The sequence below is a fragment of the Melanotaenia boesemani genome, chromosome 3 (assembly GCF_017639745.1).
Source record: "Melanotaenia boesemani isolate fMelBoe1 chromosome 3, fMelBoe1.pri, whole genome shotgun sequence".
Classification (NCBI taxonomy): domain Eukaryota; kingdom Metazoa; phylum Chordata; class Actinopteri; order Atheriniformes; family Melanotaeniidae; genus Melanotaenia; species Melanotaenia boesemani.
In genome coordinates, this window is record NC_055684.1 from 12,910,232 (window position 1) to 12,927,219 (window position 16,988).

Consider the following 16,988-nt stretch of genomic DNA (forward strand, 5'->3'; position numbering starts at 1 on the left):
GAGCTGAAAATCACAGGGCAGGTCCGGCGAGATCCCCCGCACGTGTCCTGCGAGTTTCGGCCCGATCGGTTTCCGAAACGGCCCCGCCAGAGGCCGCCGTCCGCGGCTCGGAACACTCGGCCCATGTTCCGTTATAGGGCCGAGGACACGGTACTTAAAAGCTCGGTTCTAAGAACGGCGTTGCCCCACAGACACGAAACTCTCCGGACCGGTTCTGACCCGTCCAAAGAACCCGTCCTGTGAATTTCACACACGCCAGTTCAGGGGAAACCCACTTTCCGGGCTGAATGGGTGTTGGGAATCCCGCCCTCCGGTGGACGCAGCGCGCAACTGCGTTTGCGTCCCCCTCTTTGAGGATTTATTTCGGGGTCACCGCCCGGGGGTACGCGCGCCCTGCCTTCCCGTAGCGTAGAGGAGACCCGGACGAACGCGTGGATACCAGGCACGCCGCCGTGCGTCTCCGGGGGAGCCCGCGCAGGGCTCCCGAAAACGGCCGAAAACGGCACTTTTTCCCCAGTCAAAGGTATAGGGACGTGGACGGCGTTCCGACCCCGTAGGCGCTAGGGGGGAAAACGCCGGGGGGATCAGGCGTGTCCACGAACAAAGATGGGCTGTTGGGGAAGGCCACCGCAGCCGCCTCGGCCACGCCCGAAGGGGTCAGCACCGACTCGGCCACGACCTCCACATCGTCTCGTTCCACCATCGAGGCCCCCCCCCCCCTCACGGCGGTAGAAGCCCCCTTGGCCCGTACCCCAACAGCTTTAATTTCCACTTCACGGGCAGGCCCATTTTTGGAGCCCCCCCGGCCGGGTCGCCAGCAGGGCCCATTTTTCGAGCCCCCTGGACCCCGGAACCTGATTGCAGGCGCCTTCCGGCACGGCAGGACCCATTTTTCGAGCCCCCAGGGTCGGGGTCTCCAGCAGGACCCACTGTAGGAGCCCCCTGGACCCCCTCAACCTGTTCATGTACACCCCCCGGCGTCCCGGAGGCTGCCTGGTGGGCCCCCCTGCTCACCTGCACGACCTCCTCCCCACTCCACAGCTGAGGGCTCGGGCACCGCGCGGTTTGGACGGGGACCGTCCGTGTCCACCAGCTCGGGGACGCAGGCGCAGGCGGCCGCCGGCCGACGGCAGTCCGTGCACCTCTCCCCCACTTCCCCGCACTCCCTGGCGTAATGCCCCTGCCTGCCGCACTTATGACAGAGAAAATCCGGACAATCACGCACAATGTGTCCCGGCTGCAAGCACAGCCTGCAAACCCGGAGCTGCCTATCGTGGACCACCCTGAAAAACTGGACCCCTGTCGCCGTGTCAAACTTGGCCGAATATGGCAGTGACTGGACCACGTCGGTAAAACGGACCTTCAGGAAACGCGTGCCGTCTGCAATTGACGTGCCCGGCCACATCCTCCTGCGGACGGCGGACACAGGCTCCACCCCCCAACCTCTCAGCTTCTCCAATATTTCTCCATCTGAAATGTAAACAGGCAAATTCAGAAATGACACCACCATCTCATTATTCAACAACTTGCGACCCACCACTCTGTTATTCCCAATCCGGAACCCGTCCAACAACTTGCTCTTCGCCGCCTCATTGCTCGTCGTGACCTCATACGCCCTCTGTCCGAGCTGTCGACAGCCCAGGATCCCGCCACACACCAGCTTGGTTGAATGCAGCAACTGCTGCACCGTGACAGCTTCTTCCCCCTCTACCTCAATCACCAGCGTCAGGTCTTTGCTATAGGCGACCAGGCCCCCACCGCCTGGCCGGGCCTGGCCCTGCCGCTGCTCTCCGTCCGTTCCCGGCTCAACCATTGTGCCAGCAAAGAAGACCACCTACACAAGAAAAGAAAAAGCACACGAGACAGCCTCCCCCCGGACAACGCCACCGGGGGGGGGGGGGGGGGGTTTAAAGACCACACCCCGCACTCACCTGCTGCAAGGAAAGAGCACCACCAAACTCAGCAAAATACCCAAAGGTCCCACCAAAACAAACAAAACCAAAGCCCAGTGCCAAAAAATCAAACAAACACAAACTGTATCCGAAAAGAGAGCAGAAAGGGAAGAAAACCGTGGAGAAAAGAAGAAAAAGCCGCAAGGAAAGGAGACAACTCACCACAAACACCTCTGCTGCTGCTCCTCAGCTCCCACACACCACTCTGCCACTCCTGCACACCTGGCCCCAATCAGCCAATCGGGCGTGTTCAGGGTGGTATGGCCATAAGCGAGAGAGCCAGGCCTAGACGGCGTTTTTATACTCTATGTGCACTCACCATCTTTTTCTACTGTTTGGAAACAGCAGTAAAGTAGAGGTCCTCCGTCCTGGTCTTCCAGGGCCAGGGTCCTTCTGATTTTTCACATTTTTTATAAAGGTTTCCCTTGGGCAACACACCTGATTGAGATGCTGTTGTTGTGAGCCAGGTGTGTTGCTTGCCAAGTGGGATTGAGCAGCCCATGTTGATCCGTCAGCTTTCTCGCCACTCGTGAAAGTGCGTCTCTCAGACTGGGTGGCTGCAAACAAAGAAGCAGACGTTTGTTCCTTGCTTGTATATTTGTAGTGAAGCTGGACACGCAGTAAGATACATGCACATTTGTAGCGTGTGAGCATGTTAAATAGCAGCAGAAACCTAGTTTTGCTGTAATAAGCAGAGACAAAGGTGAGTGTGTAAATGCTGCTGCTGGATGACGTAGAAAAGGATATTTTCTCGCCTTTGTTGTCGCTTACGGCCATACCACCCTGAATGTGCCCGATCTCGTCTGATCTCGGAAGCCTAGCAGGGTCGGGCCTGGTCAGTACTTGGATGGGAGACCGCCTGGGAATACCAGGTGCTGTAAGCTTTTGCACCCCTCTCTACAAACTGCAGAGGGCGCAGCTGCTGCAGCATCACTTCCAAACAGCTTCATATTTCACAATGACAAAACCAAAACTTCCACAAACATTACCATTACAAATGCTTCACGTGCTGCTTTAACACAATCTTCGACACTCCGTTTGGAGCTTCTTGCTATATTTATATACACAGGAACACACACTTCGGGTGTGTTCACAAAACTTCTTTTTTACCTGCACCTCGCACATGCACAGCTGTCAGTCTTCATACAGAATCAACAAGAAAATTCTTTATTTCAATCACAGCAGTCACCTGCCACGTAACAACCTCTTTGTGTAGAAGATGTAAATCAGTTTCACTCCTGAGCTCAATGCTAATGCACTCTTTAAAACCATTTATTATTACGTTTTTCTCTGTTACTGTTGCTTCAAACCAAGAGAAAAGAAATAAATAACAAATAAATATCCTTTGTAACATTGCATATTATCACAGGGTTGCAAAATGCTTTTGTAGCACCATCTGTGCTACAACCTTTATGATGTCACATTTGCCTGTGCGATGTCAGTGATTGACCTGTGCATGACCATTTTACTACTCTTTTGATGTTATTGTCATCTGTGTGATTTCACACTTGCATCTTTGTTTCGCCTTTATGATGTCATACTCATCTGTGTATGATCTTTGTGGCACCTTTTTTGATGTGAAAGTATCTTTGTGATGTCATTGTTTGATCAGCGTATGATCTTTGTGCCATCTCTACGGTACCACACTAGTCTGCGATTTTTTTTTTGAATTTTGACTTTTTTGTGTTTGCTCATTGATCTTTGTTCCACCTTTATGTCATATTCATCTGTGTGATGTCACCTTTTGATCTGTGTATGTTCTTTGCACCAGCTACTGTGTGATGTCACTGTTTGATCTATTGTGAACTGTAAGCATTTTAACTGAGCTCAGGAATTTTCCTCCCTATTAGTCCAAATAGATTTCCTAGTTGGTTGACATGAAAGGAAGGCTGACTGTTTGTATTTTGTTTGTGTATTATGAATGATGAGTGAATCAATTTAAAAATAAGTGTGGTGTTTAATTGTTTGTTGCAGCAGCTGCGCCCTCTGCAGTTTGTAGAGACGGGTGCAAAAGCTTACAGCACCTGGTATTCCCAGGCGGTCTCCCAACCAAGTACTGACCAGGCCCGACCATGCTTAGCTTCCGAGATCAGACGAGATCGGGCGTGTTCAGGGTGGTATGGCCATAAGCGAGAGAGCCAGGCCTAGACGGCGTTTTTATACTCTATGTGCACTCACCATCTTTTTCTACTGTTTGGAAACAGCAGTAAAGTAGAGGTCCTCCGTCCTGGTCTTCCAGGGCCAGGGTCCTGCAGATTTTTCACATTTTTTATAAAGGTTTCCCTTGGGCAACACACCTGATTGAGATGCTGTTGTTGTGAGCCAGGTGTGTTGCTTGCCAAGTGGGATTGAGCAGCCCATGTTGATCCGTCAGCTTTCTCGCCACTCGTGAAAGTGCGTCTCTCAGACTGGGTGGCTGCAAACAAAGAAGCAGACGTTTGTTCCTTGCTTGTATATTTGTAGTGAAGCTGGACACGCAGTAAGATACATGCACATTTGTAGCGTGTGAGCATGTTAAATAGCAGCAGAAACCTAGTTTTGCTGTAATAAGCAGAGACAAAGGTGAGTGTGTAAATGCTGCTGCTGGATGACGTAGAAAAGGATATTTTCTCGCCTTTGTTGTCGCTTACGGCCATACCACCCTGAATGTGCCCGATCTCGTCTGATCTCGGAAGCCTAGCAGGGTCGGGCCTGGTCAGTACTTGGATGGGAGACCGCCTGGGAATACCAGGTGCTGTAAGCTTTTGCACCCCTCTCTACAAACTGCAGAGGGCGCATGCTGCTGCAGCATCACTTCCAAACAGCTTCATATTTCACAATGACAAAACCAAAACTTCCACAAACATTACCATTACAAATGCTTCACGTGCTGCTTTAACACAATCTTCGACACTCCGTTTGGAGCTTCTTGCTATATTTATATACACAGGAACACACACTTCGGGTGTGTTCACAAAACTTCTTTTTTACCTGCACCTCGCACATGCACAGCTGTCAGTCTTCATACAGAATCAACAAGAAAATTCTTTATTTCAATCACAGCAGTCACCTGCCACGTAACAACCTCTTTGTGTAGAAGATGTAAATCAGTTTCACTCCTGAGCTCAATGCTAATGCACTCTTTAAAACCATTTATTATTACGTTTTTCTCTGTTACTGTTGCTTCAAACCAAGAGAAAAGAAATAAATAATAAATAAATATCCTTTGTAACATTGCATATTATCACAGGGTTGCAAAATGCTTTTGTAGCACCATCTGTGCTACAACCTTTATGATGTCACATTTGCCTGTGCGATGTCAGTGATTGACCTGTGCATGACCATTTTACTACTCTTTTGATGTTATTGTCATCTGTGTGATTTCACACTTGCATCTTTGTTTCGCCTTTATGATGTCATACTCATCTGTGTATGATCTTTGTGGCACCTTTTTTGATGTGAAAGTATCTTTGTGATGTCATTGTTTGATCAGCGTATGATCTTTGTGCCATCTCTACGGTACCACACTAGTCTGCGATTTTTTTTTTGAATTTTGATTTTTTTTGTGTTTGCTCATTGATCTTTGTTCCACCTTTATGTCATATTCATCTGTGTGATGTCACCTTTTGATCTGTGTATGTTCTTTGCACCAGCTACTGTGTGATGTCACTGTTTGATCTATTGTGAACTGTAAGCATTTTAACTGAGCTCAGGAATTTTCCTCCCTATTAGTCCAAGTAGATTTCCTAGTTGGTTGACATGAAAGGAAGGCTGACTGTTTGTATTTTGTTTGTGTATTATGAATGATGAGTGAATCAATTTAAAGATAAGTGTGGTGTTTAATTGTTTGTTGCAGCAGCTGCGCCCTCTGCAGTTTGTAGAGACGGGTGCAAAAGCTTACAGCACCTGGTATTCCCAGGCGGTCTCCCAACCAAGTACTGACCAGGCCCGACCATGCTTAGCTTCCGAGATCAGACGAGATCGGGCGTGTTCAGGGTGGTATGGCCATAAGCGAGAGAGCCAGGCCTAGACGGCGTTTTTATACTCTATGTGCACTCACCATCTTTTTCTACTGTTTGGAAACAGCAGTAAAGTAGAGGTCCTCCGTCCTGGTCTTCCAGGGCCAGGGTCCTTCTGATTTTTCACATTTTTTATAAAGGTTTCCCTTGGGCAACACACCTGATTGAGATGCTGTTGTTGTGAGCCAGGTGTGTTGCTTGCCAAGTGGGATTGAGCAGCCCATGTTGATCCGTCAGCTTTCTCGCCACTCGTGAAAGTGCGTCTCTCAGACTGGGTGGCTGCAAACAAAGAAGCAGACGTTTGTTCCTTGCTTGTATATTTGTAGTGAAGCTGGACACGCAGTAAGATACATGCAGATTTGTAGCGTGTGAGCATGTTAAATAGCAGCAGAAACCTAGTTTTGCTGTAATAAGCAGAGACAAAGGTGAGTGTGTAAATGCTGCTGCTGGATGACGTAGAAAAGGATATTTTCTCGCCTTTGTTGTCGCTTACGGCCATACCACCCTGAATGTGCCCGATCTCGTCTGATCTCGGAAGCCTAGCAGGGTCGGGCCTGGTCAGTACTTGGATGGGAGACCGCCTGGGAATACCAGGTGCTGTAAGCTTTTGCACCCCTCTCTACAAACTGCAGAGGGCGCAGCTGCTGCAGCATCACTTCCAAACAGCTTCATATTTCACAATGACAAAACCAAAACTTCCACAAACATTACCATTACAAATGCTTCACGTGCTGCTTTAACACAATCTTCGACACTCCGTTTGGAGCTTCTTGCTATATTTATATACACAGGAACACACACTTCGGGTGTGTTCACAAAACTTCTTTTTTACCTGCACCTCGCACATGCACAGCTGTCAGTCTTCATACAGAATCAACAAGAAAATTCTTTATTTCAATCACAGCAGTCACCTGCCACGTAACAACCTCTTTGTGTAGAAGATGTAAATCAGTTTCACTCCTGAGCTCAATGCTAATGCACTCTTTAAAACCATTTATTATTACGTTTTTCTCTGTTACTGTTGCTTCAAACCAAGAGAAAAGAAATAAATAACAAATAAATATCCTTTGTAACATTGCATATTATCACAGGGTTGCAAAATGCTTTTGTAGCACCATCTGTGCTACAACCTTTATGATGTCACATTTGCCTGTGCGATGTCAGTGATTGACCTGTGCATGACCATTTTACTACTCTTTTGATGTTATTGTCATCTGTGTGATTTCACACTTGCATCTTTGTTTCGCCTTTATGATGTCATACTCATCTGTGTATGATCTTTGTGGCACCTTTTTTGATGTGAAAGTATCTTTGTGATGTCATTGTTTGATCAGCGTATGATCTTTGTGCCATCTCTACGGTACCACACTAGTCTGCGATTTTTTTTTTGAATTTTGACTTTTTTGTGTTTGCTCATTGATCTTTGTTCCACCTTTATGTCATATTCATCTGTGTGATGTCACCTTTTGATCTGTGTATGTTCTTTGCACCAGCTACTGTGTGATGTCACTGTTTGATCTATTGTGAACTGTAAGCATTTTAACTGAGCTCAGGAATTTTCCTCCCTATTAGTCCAAGTAGATTTCCTAGTTGGTTGACATGAAAGGAAGGCTGACTGTTTGTATTTTGTTTGTGTATTATGAATGATGAGTGAATCAATTTAAAGATAAGTGTGGTGTTTAATTGTTTGTTGCAGCAGCTGCGCCCTCTGCAGTTTGTAGAGACGGGTGCAAAAGCTTACAGCACCTGGTATTCCCAGGCGGTCTCCCAACCAAGTACTGACCAGGCCCGACCATGCTTAGCTTCCGAGATCAGACGAGATCGGGCGTGTTCAGGGTGGTATGGCCATAAGCGAGAGAGCCAGGCCTAGACGGCGTTTTTATACTCTATGTGCACTCACCATCTTTTTCTACTGTTTGGAAACAGCAGTAAAGTAGAGGTCCTCCGTCCTGGTCTTCCAGGGCCAGGGTCCTGCAGATTTTTCACATTTTTTATAAAGGTTTCCCTTGGGCAACACACCTGATTGAGATGCTGTTGTTGTGAGCCAGGTGTGTTGCTTGCCAAGTGGGATTGAGCAGCCCATGTTGATCCGTCAGCTTTCTCGCCACTCGTGAAAGTGCGTCTCTCAGACTGGGTGGCTGCAAACAAAGAAGCAGACGTTTGTTCCTTGCTTGTATATTTGTAGTGAAGCTGGACACGCAGTAAGATACATGCACATTTGTAGCGTGTGAGCATGTTAAATAGCAGCAGAAACCTAGTTTTGCTGTAATAAGCAGAGACAAAGGTGAGTGTGTAAATGCTGCTGCTGGATGACGTAGAAAAGGATATTTTCTCGCCTTTGTTGTCGCTTACGGCCATACCACCCTGAATGTGCCCGATCTCGTCTGATCTCGGAAGCCTAGCAGGGTCGGGCCTGGTCAGTACTTGGATGGGAGACCGCCTGGGAATACCAGGTGCTGTAAGCTTTTGCACCCCTCTCTACAAACTGCAGAGGGCGCTGCTGCTGCAGCATCACTTCCAAACAGCTTCATATTTCACAATGACAAAACCAAAACTTCCACAAACATTACCATTACAAATGCTTCACGTGCTGCTTTAACACAATCTTCGACACTCCGTTTGGAGCTTCTTGCTATATTTATATACACAGGAACACACACTTCGGGTGTGTTCACAAAACTTCTTTTTTACCTGCACCTCTCACATGCACAGCTGTCAGTCTTCATACAGAATCAACAAGAAAATTCTTTATTTCAATCACAGCAGTCACCTGCCACGTAACAACCTCTTTGTGTAGAAGATGTAAATCAGTTTCACTCCTGAGCTCAATGCTAATGCACTCTTTAAAACCATTTATTATTACGTTTTTCTCTGTTACTGTTGCTTCAAACCAAGAGAAAAGAAATAAATAATAAATAAATATCCTTTGTAACATTGCATATTATCACAGGGTTGCAAAATGCTTTTGTAGCACCATCTGTGCTACAACCTTTATGATGTCACATTTGCCTGTGCGATGTCAGTGATTGACCTGTGCATGACCATTTTACTACTCTTTTGATGTTATTGTCATCTGTGTGATTTCACACTTGCATCTTTGTTTCGCCTTTATGATGTCATACTCATCTGTGTATGATCTTTGTGGCACCTTTTTTGATGTGAAAGTATCTTTGTGATGTCATTGTTTGATCAGCGTATGATCTTTGTGCCATCTCTACGGTACCACACTAGTCTGCGATTTTTTTTTTGAATTTTGATTTTTTTTGTGTTTGCTCATTGATCTTTGTTCCACCTTTATGTCATATTCATCTGTGTGATGTCACCTTTTGATCTGTGTATGTTCTTTGCACCAGCTACTGTGTGATGTCACTGTTTGATCTATTGTGAACTGTAAGCATTTTAACTGAGCTCAGGAATTTTCCTCCCTATTAGTCCAAGTAGATTTCCTAGTTGGTTGACATGAAAGGAAGGCTGACTGTTTGTATTTTGTTTGTGTATTATGAATGATGAGTGAATCAATTTAAAGATAAGTGTGGTGTTTAATTGTTTGTTGCAGCAGCTGCGCCCTCTGCAGTTTGTAGAGACGGGTGCAAAAGCTTACAGCACCTGGTATTCCCAGGCGGTCTCCCAACCAAGTACTGACCAGGCCCGACCATGCTTAGCTTCCGAGATCAGACGAGATCGGGCGTGTTCAGGGTGGTATGGCCATAAGCGAGAGAGCCAGGCCTAGACGGCGTTTTTATACTCTATGTGCACTCACCATCTTTTTCTACTGTTTGGAAACAGCAGTAAAGTAGAGGTCCTCCGTCCTGGTCTTCCAGGGCCAGGGTCCTTCTGATTTTTCACATTTTTTATAAAGGTTTCCCTTGGGCAACACACCTGATTGAGATGCTGTTGTTGTGAGCCAGGTGTGTTGCTTGCCAAGTGGGATTGAGCAGCCCATGTTGATCCGTCAGCTTTCTCGCCACTCGTGAAAGTGCGTCTCTCAGACTGGGTGGCTGCAAACAAAGAAGCAGACGTTTGTTCCTTGCTTGTATATTTGTAGTGAAGCTGGACACGCAGTAAGATACATGCACATTTGTAGCGTGTGAGCATGTTAAATAGCAGCAGAAACCTAGTTTTGCTGTAATAAGCAGAGACAAAGGTGAGTGTGTAAATGCTGCTGCTGGATGACGTAGAAAAGGATATTTTCTCGCGTTTGTTGTCGCTTACGGCCATACCACCCTGAATGTGCCCGATCTCGTCTGATCTCGGAAGCCTAGCAGGGTCGGGCCTGGTCAGTACTTGGATGGGAGACCGCCTGGGAATACCAGGTGCTGTAAGCTTTTGCACCCCTCTCTACAAACTGCAGAGGGCGCTGCTGCTGCAGCATCACTTCCAAACAGCTTCATATTTCACAATGACAAAACCAAAACTTCCACAAACATTACCATTACAAATGCTTCACGTGCTGCTTTAACACAATCTTCGACACTCCGTTTGGAGCTTCTTGCTATATTTATATACACAGGAACACACACTTCGGGTGTGTTCACAAAACTTCTTTTTTACCTGCACCTCTCACATGCACAGCTGTCAGTCTTCATACAGAATCAACAAGAAAATTCTTTATTTCAATCACAGCAGTCACCTGCCACGTAACAACCTCTTTGTGTAGAAGATGTAAATCAGTTTCACTCCTGAGCTCAATGCTAATGCACTCTTTAAAACCATTTATTATTACGTTTTTCTCTGTTACTGTTGCTTCAAACCAAGAGAAAAGAAATAAATAATAAATAAATATCCTTTGTAACATTGCATATTATCACAGGGTTGCAAAATGCTTTTGTAGCACCATCTGTGCTACAACCTTTATGATGTCACATTTGCCTGTGCGATGTCAGTGATTGACCTGTGCATGACCATTTTACTACTCTTTTGATGTTATTGTCATCTGTGTGATTTCACACTTGCATCTTTGTTTCGCCTTTATGATGTCATACTCATCTGTGTATGATCTTTGTGGCACCTTTTTTGATGTGAAAGTATCTTTGTGACGTCATTGTTTGATCAGCGTATGATCTTTGTGCCATCTCTACGGTACCACACTAGTCTGCGATTTTTTTTTTTAATTTTGATTTTTTTGTGTTTGCTCATTGAACTTTGTTCCACCTTTATGTCATATTCATCTGTGTGATGTCACCTTTTGATCTGTGTATGTTCTTTGCACCAGCTACTGTGTGATGTCACTGTTTGATCTATTGTGAACTGTAAGCATTTTAACTGAGCTCAGGAATTTTCCTCCCTATTAGTCCAAGTAGATTTCCTAGGTGGTTGACATGAAAGGAAGGCTGACTGTTGTATTTTGTTTGTGTATTATGAATGATGAGTGAATCAATTTAAAGATAAGTGTGGTGTTTAATTGTTTGTTGCAGCAGCAGCGCCCTCTGCAGTTTGTAGAGATGGGTGCAAAAGCTTACAGCACCTGGTATTCCCAGGAGGTCTGCCATCCAAGTACTGACCAGGCCCGACCATGCTTACATTCCAAGATCAGACAAAGTTGTTACGTGGTAGGTGACTGCTGTGATTGAAATAAAGAATTTTCTTGTTGATTCTGTATGAAGACTGACAGCTGTGCATGTGAGAGGTGCAGGTAAAAAAGAAGTTTTGTGAACACACCCGAAGTGTGTGTTCCTGTGTATATAAATATAGCAAGAAGCTCCAAACGGAGTGTCGAAGATTGTGTTGAAGCAGCACGTGAAGCATTTGTAATGGTAATGTTTGTGGAAGTTTTGGTTTTGTCCAGAGACGGCAAAAGTACCCGCATTTCTTAATTGAGTAGAAGTAAAATACAAATGTAAAAAAACAACTTGAGTAAAAGTAAAAAGTACTCATCCAAATATCTACTCAAGTAAAAGAAAAAAGTACAGGCTCTGAAATGTACTCAAAAGTATTTTTAAAAGTAAAATGTATTTCTATTGCATGATTCACTTTCTGCAAAGCTATTAAACACAGAATAATTTATATGGATTCTACTTTAGCAATGTTATTGTTTCAACAACCACCGCTGTCTAGTATCTCAATGTAAACTGTCACAAATCATGCTCATAGGCCCAACTCTCAAGCAACTTTATTTAATAGCACTTTTTTAATACATCAGGTAACAAATGTTTAACACTGTACAGGTGTGTTTTTGTAAGTGGCACACCCAGGAACTACAGATGAAAATAAGCTTCTCTAGCTATTTTCCAGTACAATAAACACTGTGAAATCTTCCTGCCAAAGAAATTGAAAATGGAAAAAAGAAAAAGTTGCACACCATGCATTCAGTGAAGATCAATGAAAAACCCTTCACATTAAAGACAACACTTGTGCTCCTCATTTGTTACTCATGTTTACACCTACACAACACTAAACCCCCTCTCCACCTCTGCACTGCATCACTCCATCCCTCTATGCGAGTTTAATGTGAAGGCATGGTAAACAAAACAAATTTAACAAAACCTTTTGTTGAGCTTCATGAGAAGCAGGTTTTCCAAGTTCTCAGAAAGTAGCTTAGCCCTCTTGGGTCTAAAAATCATTCCTGCTGTGCTAAAAAGCCTCTCACAGGCAGCTGAGGCAGGTAGTGGTGTGTTGAGCTTAAGAGACAGGTGGCACACAGATGGAAATGTTTTTAGGATGTCCATGGTATCAGTTGGACTGATCAGGTAGGACTCAAGTTGTTTGGTGTTACCGTCCCGTTGATCTGTCTGCTTGATTGACAAAAAGAAGTCCTCCTCTTCTGCTGACGACAGAGCGTCACCTGACCGTGCTGCACTACTCTGCTCCTTCAGGTGGGTTTTGATGTAGTCAAGGCCTATGGGGGATATAAAACCAAATGAAGAAACAAAATTAGAATACAAGAGAAGGGGATGGACAGAAGAGGGAGGGACTGAGCAAGGGAGGGCAAGGAAATGAAGGACTATGGATGGAGGTGTGGAGAAGGAGGTAGGGAAGGGTTGTGGGGTTATAAGTGGAATTTAACAGGTGCAACGGTCGGTTGCACCTGTTGCGATCCACTTTGGTTGAATGTACATATAGATGTGAGGGGAGTGAGTTTTAGGGTGCTAAGAATATTAGACATAATTTAAAAAATATAACAATACAATAAAAGAAAATAGGGGTGTCCTGATACGATATCGGAAATAGGTCTGATATCTGCAAAAAATAATCGGATTATATCGGACTACATCAAAAATCTCCGATATATAAGCAGTCCATTCCACCCTGAATTCTGGTCTAGCAATTCTTTCCAGCAGCGCTCGGATGCAGCATGCGTTTGGTTAATAATAAATGGTTAATAATAAATTGGTCAGTTTTTTTCCCCTCATGCTTACTGTTGCTAAATATTGTTCTATGTTTGAGTAATATCACTTGATCATGCCGTTCACATATTTCACACTACAAAATGGGTAAAAGTGTGTATGATTTATGTTGATATCTTATCGGACTGATATCAGTATCAATCAATCCTGAAGGCTGTGATATCGGTATTGTATCAGAAGTGAAAAAGTTGTATCGGGATTCAGGACACCCCTAAAAGAAAGCAGCACATACCACATTTAATGATGGCTTCATCAGTAGTCCAGCGTGTCCTGAACTTGGGGACAAGAATGGCAGCAGCAATCAGCTCTGGATCAGCAAGCATCTCTCCAAAGCGACGTTCAAGCCCTGCTTGAAGAGCATCCACCAATGGCCCACAGTACTTGGAGGTGGTGTGAAGGTTCTGGAGCTTGGACTTGAGCAGTGTGATGGTGGGTACAAGCCACCCCATCTGCACGTTTGCCTCACCCTGAAAAACATCAACTGCTTTTGCAACTGGGCTCATGGTCTTTGCATATTCTGTGAGAAAAGCAATCTCGGCAGGACTGAACCTGAGAAACATACAGATACACAAAACCATCAGTGTCTAAACAGTCAAACATTACATGCCCACAACACCTAAAACTATGCAAAGTTTGTGCTGTGTTCTTTGCAAGTGCATTATAGCATTATTACTTAGTTCTACTCCCTGTTAGGCCACTAGGCGGCACTATAAGTTAGCACTGCAGGTCATCACCTTCTTTAGTGTTGGTAGAACAGCAGGGAAGAATATATCACCTGAAAAGATGGTGAATAAAGAAGCTAGCTGCTCTTGTTGATTATCTCTTACACATTTACTTACACCAGCCAACCCTACAGTTAGGTGGTAATTAGGGCTGCACGATATTGGAAGAAACTGGCATTATAATATTTTCCAACCCTGCGATATACATTGCGATATATATTGCAATATGAAAAGATACAAGAATTTCAGCAGATGACTTGAACAGCACTTTAAGTTCTGCCATCTTGTTGACAATGAACCTGCACTGATCTTAACTTTCTAAATGTTGCAAGTCTGTTTTTTTTCTGTTAGTTGTTCGTATTGTTCTTTCTCATTGCCTGCTTTTAATCTGCTAGGACCTAAGTACATTTTGTTTTATTATGTACAAATGTGAATTGTGTTTTACCACAAAAAGTTTGTTCTTCGCCAAACTAAGTAAGTGAGTGGTGGATCACTGTGACAATGTATGTCAGGTACCTTTGAAATTAGATAAGAACACACGAGTTAATTTGCCTCCTACATTGCGATTTGACCTGCGATGTGACTATTGCGCACAAATATATTGCGATGATGCTCAAACGATATATTGTGCAGCCCTAGTGGTAGTGCAAAGTAAACTTACATCGTAATCTCCAGCGTGCTGCAGATCGCTGCAATGGCTGCTTCTCCTTGTTCTTTCACAATCCGTACAATCCTCTCAACAGCATAGAAGAGAGAATTCCACCTTGTAACAATAAAAAAGGATACATTATATTTGTATAGTGCTTTACATCTGAAACAGATTGAAAGGGTTGAACACGTCTCAAAATGCAAAGTGTACCTTGTTTCACAAGGCCTCAGGAGCTGGAGTTTGCAGTGTTCTTCAATTATCTCTGTAGCTGAGGTGGATCTGCTGCTCTTGTTCCAGAGAGCCTGGCACTTTGCAAACGATGAGCGAGAGAGCTTTATGTAGATCCGGTCTTCATTCACTGCTTTGACATCAACTGTTGCCACCTGCGCATATCAAAGGACCGTGTTGAGAATAAGTGTTCAAACTTACATGTCATCCCTTGGATCCATAAACTCAATCAATCATCCACCAGGTTCAGAAGATGACAGGCACAGCGATGGTGCTTTGGCAGTTGGTATTCCAGGCCATCATCCTGCTCCAGCAAGGGGCCGGCTTCAACAGCCTCCATCGTGATCTCTTCACCATCCTCCTCTCCTTATTAATAAAATATTAATTAGCATTCAAAGGTGTTTTTCAAGATATCCAAACACTTAATAGTTATGTCATCTTCACAAACCAATATGATGCAACACTCACCTGATTCATCTGGCTCTGCCCCGAATGGTTCTGCATTGTTGTTTTCATCATCGACACCGTACACTCTGAAGGCTTTCAGAAAATTGGACCCACTATCTGTCGTTGTACGCACAATCTTGTCTCTGATGTTGAACTCTAGACAGACAGACGGGTAAAAAAAGGCATACAGATACGACACCACAGAATTTTTTAATGATTGCACACATTAACAGTTAAGAATCCAGATATTCAGAGTTAAAGGCAAAGTATTAAAATTAATGAATGAATGCAGATGCGACAACAAGCCTAAATATTTAAACTGGATTGGACTCAAGGAAAATGCTACTAAATCTACCAATAGCCTACATACCTGTATGGATCTTAGTCAGAGCATCTGCAAGTGCAGTGAAGTTGTGTGGTCCTTTCAGCTGCTTGCATGCTAGTGCAGCAGAGCACCGCTGCAGACTTGTAGGATGTATCCAGTGGGCTGTGACACCGATGAAGCCCTTTCTGTTTGCTGTCCAGCAGTCAGTGGTGGTCCCTATGAACTCCACATCATGCATCGCCGCCTTGAGATTCTCTTTCATCTCTGTAGTTGCTTTGTCAATTCTGCTCTTCATGGTATTGCGAACCATGACAGATGCGTCGGGTTGGAGGTACTTAATTAGACGTTGAAAACCCTGTTCTTCTACAACACTCAGAGGGTGCAGGCCATTAACCACAAAATCAACAAGACGCTCATCCACACCTTTCTGTGTTACACGAGGTGTATCCCACAGTTTCAGCTGCTTGGGTGTTGCTTGGTCATTCGGATCTTCCTCATGCTTCCTTTTCTGAATAGCTAGCTTGGTGTACTTCTCCAGGTATCTCTCGTGCTTTCTCTAGAGGGGCAAATGTTGGAGAGCCATAGGATACAAAGAGAGTCAAGTGATACAAATGTTTGTCAGGGCAGCATTGCCTTTAGCTTATAATGTTAGCCTTATATTATCACCAGCGGTGCACACAACAATTTCGATCTGGCTCTCAAATGGGGGCGCTGATTTTTTTCATCTATGAGTCATGGGTCAGATAGTTTTTCTGATAAAATGTGATTCAATACAAAATTTGCATTTAAGTAAAATATACAGATTAACATTTGACTTCATAAAATGAAAAGGAACCCCCCCCCCCAGTTTCACTATAACTTTACTGCTGTTAACAGTACTGTTTGGCTTTTTTGAATTGTAACAGCAGCACCACCTACCTAAAATCATTTCCCCAGACAATGTTTGTATCCCTAAGAGCAAGAACATGAATTCTAATAGCAATAACGTCTGCACAGTAAGATGTTAGGTATTCAGATGAGCAGTCTAATGTTAGCTTAGCTAACTAGCTAACATGTAGCTAGCGCTAATGACTTACCTTAATGTGTTTCCTGAGGTTTGACGGACTGTTCTTGAACGCCAATATTTCCTGGGGTTTTGGTTTGCACAAGATACAACGCATTTGCCAGGAGTTGCTTTTAGCACCAACAAACTCAAAAAGCTCTTTCAAATAAGGCCATGGGTGCAGCTCCCCAACAGACTGCTCCTGTGACTGAGCGTGAGCCTCACCGTTGTCCATTTTGTGCAGCTGCTCAAACATTGGTGGTGTAACAGGTGTGGGCGCGG

General features: G+C 44.5%; 1 protein-coding gene, 1 long non-coding RNA gene and 9 other non-coding genes across 11 annotated transcripts in view; 6 read left to right on the forward strand and 5 right to left on the reverse strand.

The window, feature by feature from the left end:
• Positions 1 to 16,988, forward strand: part of LOC121636430 (transcription factor 7-like 1) — a 92,661-nt gene that overhangs the window by 39,204 nt on the left and 36,469 nt on the right. The gene's annotated exons all lie outside the window — the stretch shown is intronic.
• Positions 2,718 to 2,836, forward strand: LOC121637573. The gene has a single exon (XR_006009884.1). It is a non-coding gene; the product is annotated as a 5S ribosomal RNA (ribosomal RNA).
• Positions 3,965 to 4,083, reverse strand: LOC121637591. Its single transcript, XR_006009897.1, has one exon. It is a non-coding gene; the product is annotated as a 5S ribosomal RNA (ribosomal RNA).
• Positions 4,577 to 4,695, forward strand: LOC121637574. The gene has a single exon (XR_006009885.1). It is a non-coding gene; the product is annotated as a 5S ribosomal RNA (ribosomal RNA).
• LOC121637603 lies at positions 5,826 to 5,944 on the reverse strand. The gene has a single exon (XR_006009908.1). It is a non-coding gene; the product is annotated as a 5S ribosomal RNA (ribosomal RNA).
• LOC121637575 lies at positions 6,438 to 6,556 on the forward strand. Its single transcript, XR_006009886.1, has one exon. It is a non-coding gene; the product is annotated as a 5S ribosomal RNA (ribosomal RNA).
• On the reverse strand, positions 7,685 to 7,803 carry LOC121637561. The gene has a single exon (XR_006009873.1). It is a non-coding gene; the product is annotated as a 5S ribosomal RNA (ribosomal RNA).
• On the forward strand, positions 8,297 to 8,415 carry LOC121637576. The gene has a single exon (XR_006009887.1). It is a non-coding gene; the product is annotated as a 5S ribosomal RNA (ribosomal RNA).
• Positions 9,545 to 9,663, reverse strand: LOC121637562. Its single transcript, XR_006009874.1, has one exon. It is a non-coding gene; the product is annotated as a 5S ribosomal RNA (ribosomal RNA).
• LOC121637577 lies at positions 10,157 to 10,275 on the forward strand. Its single transcript, XR_006009888.1, has one exon. It is a non-coding gene; the product is annotated as a 5S ribosomal RNA (ribosomal RNA).
• Positions 15,094 to 16,819, reverse strand: LOC121636305. Its single transcript, XR_006009710.1, has 5 exons — positions 16,741 to 16,819; positions 16,088 to 16,220; positions 15,710 to 15,948; positions 15,361 to 15,495; positions 15,094 to 15,258 (listed from the first exon to the last, which is right to left on the reverse strand). It is a non-coding gene; the product is annotated as an uncharacterized LOC121636305 (long non-coding RNA).